This window comes from Symphalangus syndactylus, chromosome Y, assembly GCF_028878055.3.
Source record: "Symphalangus syndactylus isolate Jambi chromosome Y, NHGRI_mSymSyn1-v2.1_pri, whole genome shotgun sequence".
Lineage (NCBI taxonomy): Eukaryota > Metazoa > Chordata > Mammalia > Primates > Hylobatidae > Symphalangus > Symphalangus syndactylus.
Genome location: NC_072448.2, coordinates 18,306,956 through 18,314,395, shown reverse-complemented (window position 1 = coordinate 18,314,395; position 7,440 = coordinate 18,306,956). Strand labels below are relative to the sequence as shown.

The window sequence follows — 7,440 nt, the reverse complement described above, 5'->3', positions numbered from 1 at the left end:
GGCATTTTGACATATCAAGGGGCCTATAATTCAGGTAATATGGCTGTTCTGCTTGGGATCTGCCCACTTGAAGAGTGACATATTGCTAGGCCAGACACAAAGGTGATGGTACTGTTTTGCCAGGGAAATGCTTTAAGAAAAGCTTTGTGGCTGGGTGTGGTGGCTCACATCTGTAATACCAGCACTTCGGGAGGCTAAGGCAGGCAGATCATGAGGTCAGGAGATTGAGACCATCCTGGCTAACATGGTGAAACCCCATTTCTACTAAAAATACCAGAAATTAGCCAGGCGGCATGGCAGGTGCCTGAAGTCCCAGCTACTCGGGAGGCTGAGGTTGGAGAATGGCATGAACCCAGGAGTGAGAGCTTACAGTGAGCCGAGATCATGCCACTGCACTCCAGTCTGGGCAACAGAGTGAGACTCTGTCTCAAAAAAAAAAAAAGAAAGAAAGAAAAGAAAAAGCTTTGTGACATATCTCTATGCCTATCACCTAGGTGACGTGACTTCTTGCTTGGCCCTGTCCACATGGAGCATTGTGACATATGTGTGGAACCTGCACTTAAGTGATGTAACTCTCTTGACTGGGTCCTTTTCTAAGGGGGGCTTGTGAATATCTCAGGACACAGGACCACGTGATATGGTATTCAGCCTTGTTTTTTCCCACATATTAAAATGTGACATATACCTAAAGAAGCACCGAGGTGATATGATTCTTTTTCTGCCTGATCCCTGCCTACTGGTGACATTCAGCCATATCTCTGAGCACATAACGTATGTGATGTGACTCTCTTATTCTGTCTGTGCTTTGACAATAAGAAGATTGTGAAATGTTGATGAGCCCAGCGCTTGAGTAATGTAACTTTTTTCTGGTTGCTGAACAACCCCCACAAACAAGACTTTTGCTGTATTTCAGGGCCCAACACCTGGATGATGTTACTCTTCTGCGTAGGTCATGCATAAAGAGGGAATTAGGGCACATTGCTTGCCCCAGTCCCCTAATGATATGACTCTCCTGCTCGTGCCAGAGCCACAGAAGGTATGTTGATATATCTTTTTTCCCTTTTTGTATGTGTTTTGGCTCTCATAACTTTGCTAGTATTCTTCCACATGTTGTTGTATCATATTGCTGGTTCCAGCCCCCAGTTAATGTGACTCTCTTTCCTAGGCCCTGCCTAGATAGAGTATTGTGACATATTGCTTGGCACAGCACCTAACTGATATTAACCTTCTGCCTAGATTTTGCCCATAAATGGGATTATGACAGATACCTTGATTCAGTTCAAAAGCATGATGCTTATGTTGGGATTCAGCCAACAGGAGATATTTTGCCTCACATCGCTAGGTTTAGATCAATAAGTTAGTCCCTTCATTGCATATTTATACAAAGCTCAGAAAAATTTACACCACTGATTCATATCATAAAACCTCCCTGGGTGGTACAGAGATATTTATAACAGATCCCAGCAAAAAGTTGAGATAGTGAATCTTCACTATACATTCAAATGAAAGTAAAAGTTCTTATCTTCTCACACTTACAAACCTCATTGTTAAGGTCCTGAGTCTAACAAGGGAATCCAGGACCAAGTTGGAGTTGTGATTTTCAAAAGCTAATCTTGTCACTGGTGGGATGGTGACTCATATCTGGTCACAGGTCACAGGCTTAAAAATGGTCTCATCTCTGAAGCCAGCCTAGAGCAGAGATGTTGAGTGTCATACCTTGGTTTAGGGCAATATGTAAGATCGTGAGTTCCTATAAGCATGTGGGCCTCAGAGAGGTTTTCAACTCTCATGCATGTTGTATAATGTTCTCAGATATTGCAGAGAATGTCGTACAAGGGTCAGCACACACATGAGATTGTGACTGTCATATAAACAACTAGATAACCATTAATCGTGTCACCCTTAAAGGTGAAGAGATTGTGTCATATCACTTGGCATCATACCCCAGTGTTGAGCTATTTTTGTTTAAATTCCTTTCCAAAAGGGCATTGTCACATATCACTGGGTCAGAATAATGATAATGGGACTCTTCTGCCAGGGCCTTGAAAACAAGGGATATTTTCACACACCTCCAAGCCTATTGTCTGGGTGATATGTCTCTCCTGCTAGTGCATTGCCCACAGGGGACATTGTGATTTATCACTAGATACAGCATCTAGGTAATACTCCTGCCTGGAATCTGTCCACCAAATAAATTGCGACATACAACTGAGTGCAAAACCTAGGTGACATGACTCTCCTATTTGTCCTGGACTCTGCCAAGACAGGGAATTACTACATATTGCTGAGCCCAGCACCCAGGTGTTGTGATTCTTTTTTTTTATTTTTATTTTTCATCAAATCTGTCTACATTGGGCATGGTGACATGTTACTTGAGGCTCTACCCAGGTGATGTGGCTCTTCAGCCTGATTTCTGCTCACATGTTAGATTGTGACATACAACTAGGAAAGCACCTAAGTATATGACTCTCCTTTTCAGCCCATGCCCTGCCCTGCTGGGAGAGTGGGATCTATCTCTGAGCTCAAGACCTAAGTGAAGTGACTCTCTTCTTCAGCTTGGTCTTTGCAATGAGGGCATTGTGACATATTGCTGAGCCCAGCACTCAGATTTATTGACTTCTATTTCTCTTGAACCATGCAAACCAACAGAAATTTTGACTTATTGGAGGGCTCAGCACTCATATAATGTTATTCTTGAGAGGTGACAGTGTGCTGGCAGTCCTCGCAGCCCTCACTTGCTCTCAGCGCCTCCTCTGCCTGGGCTCTCACCTTGGCGGTACTTGAGGATCCCTTCAGCCCACCGCTGCACTGTGGGAGCCCCTTTCTGGGCTGGCCAAGGCGGGAGCCAGCTCCCTCAGCTTGCAGAGAGGCGTGGAGGGAAAGGTGCGAGCCGGAACCGGGGCTGCGTGCGCGCTTGCAGGCCTGCTGGACTTCCGGGTGAGCGTGGGCTTGGCGGGCCCCACACTTGGAGGAGCCAGCGGGCCCTGCCGCCCCGGCAATGAGGGGCTTAGCACCCAGGCCAGCGGCTGCCGAGGGTGTACTGGGTCCCCCAGCGGTGCCGACCCACCGGCACTGCGCTTGATTTCTCATTGGACCTTAGCTGCCTTCCCTAGGGGCAAGGCTCAGGACCTGCAGCCTGCCATGCCTGAGCCTCCCACCCCCTCCATGGGCTCCTGTAGGGCCGGAGCCTCCCCGACGAGCGCCACCCCCTGCTCCACGGCGCCCAGTCCCATCAATCACCCAAGTGCTGAGGAGTGCGAGTGCGGGGGTGCGGGAGTGGCGGGCAGCTCCACCTGCAGCCCCAGTGCGGGATCCACTGGGTGAAGCCAGCTGGGCTCCTGAGTCTGGTGGAGATGTGGAGAACCTTTATGTCTAGCTCAGGGATTGTAAACACACCAAGCAGCACCCTGTGTCTAGCTCAGGGTCTGTGAATGCACCAATTGACACTATCTAGCTGCTCTGGTGGGGCCTTGGAGAACCTTTATGTCTAGCTCAAGGATTGTAAATGCGCCAATCAGCACTCTGTATCTAGCTCAAGGTTTGCAGACACACCAATCAGCACCCTGTGTCTAGCTCAGAGTTTGTGAGTGCACCAATTGACACTCTGTATCTAGCTGCTCAGGTGGGGCCTTGGAGAACGTTTGTGTTGATACTCTGTATCTAACTGATCTGATGGGGACGTGGGGAACGTTTATGTCTAGCTCAGGGATGGTAAATGCACCAATTAGAGCCCTGTCAGAACAGACCACTCAGCTCTACCAATCAGCAGGACGTGGGTGGGGCCAGATAAGAGAATAAAAGCAGACTGCCCCAGCCAGCAGCGGTAATCCACTCGGGTCCCCTTCTACACTGTGGAAGCTTTGTTCTTTCACTCTGCAATAAATCTTGCTACTGCTCATTCTTTGGGTCCACACTGCTTTAATGAGCTATAACACTCACGGTGAAGGTCTGCAGCTTCACTCCTGAGCCACCGAGACCACAAACCCACGAGAGGGAAGAAACTCCGAACACATCCGAACATCAGAAGGAACGAACAACTCCAGATGCACCACCTTAAGAGCTGTAACACTCACCGCGAGGGTCCGCGGCTCCATTCTTGAAGTCAGTGAGACCAAGAACCCACCAATTCCGGACACACTCTTTTGCCTGGATTTTGCATACACTGAGAATTATGGCATATAATAATATATAATAATAGCACACTAAAATGTGACTATGATGCTTTCCTGCAGCTACAGAAGGCATTTTGATATACACTGAGCTTATTCTGTAGGTGTCTTGGCTCTGATTTTTTGCCCGTTCTTCTTCTACATATGGGATTGTGTCATATTGCTGGGTCCAGTACCCAGTTAATATGACTTTAATTCCTATACACTGCCTAGAGATGGCATTGTGACATAATGCTTGGCACAGCACAGTGATGTTAAACCCCTGCCTAGTTTTGGCCCACCAATGGGACTATGGCATATACCTTACTTCAGTTCACAGGCACGATGGTCTAAATTACACTGAGAATCAGCCAAAGGAGATATTTTGCCTTTTATCACTAGAACTAGGGCAATAGGTGAGGTTGTGTGTTACATATTTGTACCAAACTCAAAGACCTTTACAACACTAACTCATAATGTATAAACATGTGGAGTTCAGAAAATTTCATGACAGGGACTAGCAAAAATTCAAATTGGGACTCTTGATTACACAACCAAGTAAAAGCAAACATTGTCACTATTCCATATGTCCAAACCTCACTGTTAAGGTCTTGAGTCTAACAAGTGAATACAGTACAAAATCGGAATTGTGACCTTCGTATGTGGATCTGGCCATAGGTGGGTTGGTGACTCATTTCTGGATCCAGCTTACAGACATAATAAAGTGTCTCATCCCTGAACCCAGACTACAGAAGAGATGTTGACTGTTATACCGGAGTTTAGGGTAATATGTAAGATCATGAATCCATACAAGCATGTAGCCTTCAGAGTGGTTTACAACTCCCATGCATGCTGTATAAAGCTTTCAAATGTCATAGAGTGTCAATCAGCCCAGGAAACACATGAAATTTTTATGTTCATATACACAACCAGTTCACAGTTAATGGTGTCACCCTGAAAGGCAACAAAATTTGGTGTATTACTAGGCCATGTACCCAGCTGTTGAGACATTTTGGCATAAATTCTTTCCCACGGGTGCATTGTGATGTATCACTTGGTTCATATCATTACAATGTGACTCTTCTGTCTGGACCATGCCAACAGGGGATATTATCACTTCTAGACCTACAAGTAGGGGAATTTTTCTCTCCTGCATGTTCCCTGCCCCCAGAGGACATTGGAAAATATTAACTTAACATCTAGGTCATGTGACTCTACACTCCTGCCTGAGTCCAGCTCACCAAAGAAGTTGTGACATACTGCTGATTGCAAAATCTATGTGATGTGGCTTTCCTTCATATTCTAGACTCTGCCAAGCCAGCAGATTATTACAGTTTGCAAAGCCCACCACTTAGGTAGAGTAGAGTGACACTCCTCGTTTTCTTTTTTTCCTGTCAATAATGTGCTTGGTGACTTAAACTTTGAGGCTGTCACATCACCAAGATTATATTGTATCACTGGACCAGCATAAAGCTGACACTTCTGACTATGTCCAGCCTTCAAATAATACTACACTGTATAAATGGCTCAACACCCAGGTAATGTGACTTTCCTTTCTTGTCCCTGCTCACAGGTCAAGTTTTAACATATATCTGGGTTAAGCACACATGCAGAATAATAACTCTCATACCTGGACGCAGCCAGTAGAGATAATTGACTCTTATAGCCAGTCTCATGACAGTGGGTTATGTCCTGGGTTTTTCAATTGTATAAAGTTCACAAAGGATTATAACACTCAGGTGTATCATATACAGCCTTAACTGTACAATGAGTGTCATAAGAGAGATCAGAAATGAACTGAGAATGGGACTTTTAAATGCACACCTAGCTGACATGACTGTCATTCTCACACAAGAACAGGGCCTAGGAATGAGATACTAATCTCATACATAAAAAAGCAGTCAAATGTTTAAATAATTACTCTTATACATAGATCTGATTCACAGGTGGTTTGGTAAAGTTTGAGCCATGATTCAGCACACCTGTGGTGTTGTGTCTTCCCTACTGGAACACAATCTTCAAGTGGGATTGGGGCTCCTATACATGAATCTTGACCATTGTTGAGACTGTGACTCCTCTGCTAAGGTCTACCTCATAGAAAGCGTTGACTCGTACAGGAAACCAGGTGTTGTGTGGCAGGTGAAACTTATTTCCAAACATTTCTGAGAGTGTGATTGGGACAGGTAACAATGTCCAGCACATGAATAATCTGACTCTCTTTTCTAGGCCAGAACACAGATAAAATAGTGCCACATGTTGAACAAGCACCTGAGAAATATATAATACCTTCTTTGGTCTTGCCTGCAAAGGGCACTTTCATATATCACTGGTACCATCACCCAGGTGATGTGAATTATCTGCCTAAAACCTGCCTAAAAGAAGAATTGTGTTTTAGATCTGCATCCACCAGGAATTGATGTGACTCCCTTCTACTGCCTTGGCCCTGCACTTACAGTGCATTTTGACACATAAGTGGAAACTTTGTCCAGGTGATCATTGTCCTTTTTGGGTTCTGCCAACAGGAACATTGTAGCATATCACTTAGCTCAGAACGTAGGTGATGTTTCTTTGCATTTTCCTAGGCCCTGACCACGGGGAGATTGTGACATATTTCTGGATCCAGCACCCTTGTGAGGTCACTCTCCAGCCTTGGTAATGCACATAAGAAGCATTGTGACAAATAGCTAGGCCAATTGCCCAGGTGAAGTGAGTCTCCTCTCTGGCAAAAATCCTGCCCAGAGAAGAGGTTTTGATATTTCACTGATACCAGCATCCAGGTGATTTGACTCTTCTGCCAGGGTCTTGTCCACAAGGTAGACTGTGACTTCTCACTGAATCCATACCCATGTGGCTGATGATATTTTTTTGTCTTCTTTCTGGCCACTGCCGATATTGTGCCTTATACAAGAGACCATAATAAAAGCCTAATAACAACACATATATCTGGAGCCAGGACATGTGCAGAATGGTGACTCTTATTCTTAAAGCTATATACAAGTGTAACTGTGACATATACCTTTGCCCACCTCCTTAGTGATTTAATAATTCTTCATAGGTATAGCATCAAAATGAGATTTTGACAAATCCTTGGTATAAGCATCTTCATAATTTGACTGTGTTATCTTAATAATATCCACAGGAGTGATTGTAACATATTTCTGGCCCATCACATAGGTTACATGACTGTTCTCTCCTTCCTGTACATGATTTCCTTTGGTAACTGTATCATTTCTAAACACTGCATCCAAATGATATGACTCTCTTGCCTGGGCCCTGTCAAGAGGAGGCATAG

General features: G+C 44.9%; 1 long non-coding RNA gene across 1 annotated transcript; it reads left to right on the top strand.

Moving 5' to 3' along the window:
* Nucleotides 1–461: 461 nt before the first annotated feature.
* Nucleotides 462–6,838, top strand: LOC129476759 (uncharacterized). The gene is made up of 3 exons (XR_008655067.1): nucleotides 462–563; nucleotides 914–1,036; nucleotides 6,731–6,838. It is a non-coding gene; the product is annotated as an uncharacterized lncRNA (long non-coding RNA).
* Nucleotides 6,839–7,440: the final 602 nt, after the last annotated feature.